Below are 1,268 nucleotides of genomic sequence, written 5' to 3' on the forward strand. Positions count from 1 at the left end.
TTCACTCTCAAATCCTTTATATTTTCTATACGCGAGGAGAAAGCGATTGAATGGCACTAAAAACAAATGAGCATCAGTAATAAACATTTTCGTTAAAGATCTTAGTATAAGGATAATGATTAAAATTATAATTATTAAAATAATGATAACGATGATAAAAATGATATTGATAAGGATAACAGAGTAATGATAATAATACCGGTAAAAATGATAACAATTATAATAAATATAATAGAAATGATACTGATAATTATTAAAATGATAACAATAAGGATGATAATAATACCAATGATAATAATTATGAAATAATAACAATGGTGATTATAATAACAATAACAATAATAATGATAATAATAATAATAATAATAATAATAATAATAATAATAATAATAATAATAATAATAATAATAATAATAATAATAATAATAATAATAAAATGAGAAAGACAAGAATAAAAGAGAATGAGACTAACAAATGAATCAGAAATATATACACTGAACCTCTTTAATAATAAGAACAATTTCACGTATTCAGTTTCTCTCACTCTCCGTTCCATTTATCTTCCTTTGTTGTTCTTTTATTTTGTGTATTCCTTCGCCCTTCATTTACATCCGAATTTACATTTAGAAATCGCGTTCAAGGCCAAGAAACGACCAGAAAGGACAACGGATTCGCCGGGATAATATTGTGGTAAATTCGTTGTCGATCGTAAAGGCGCGCGTCCAGATTTAACCATGAATACAAAACATGCGTGTTCGTACATATACCGAGGCACAGACACTAGCATAAATATACATAAACGAACATGTTCACACAAACGCACATAAACACACACACATACGCACTTAAACACACGCACTATCCCACACAAACACACACAAACGCACATAAACACACTCAAACACAAAAAAATACACACAGATACACGCACAGAGAAGACTAACGCAATGTATAATCAGACAGGTACATATATTCTGTCGAACACACATACACACGCTCATACACACATGCACACACTCACACATACATACATAGATTATTACGCATAAATTATACACAGAGACAAAGGCAACAAAAAGTCTGTCTGAATCGCATTCTTAAATTTATCATCACTTTTCTACGTCCCCTTTTGTTGTTTTATTACTAAATATAACTAATTATAAAAAAAATTACAACATAGAAAGAAGAGTTCCTCATCATAAAGCTTTACAAATAAGATAATAAAAGAGAGAGATAAAAAATAAATAAAAACTCGTTTCCTCCGCATA

The sequence above is a fragment of the Penaeus monodon genome, chromosome 40 (genome assembly GCF_015228065.2).
Source record: "Penaeus monodon isolate SGIC_2016 chromosome 40, NSTDA_Pmon_1, whole genome shotgun sequence".
In the NCBI taxonomy this organism is placed as follows: domain Eukaryota; kingdom Metazoa; phylum Arthropoda; class Malacostraca; order Decapoda; family Penaeidae; genus Penaeus; species Penaeus monodon.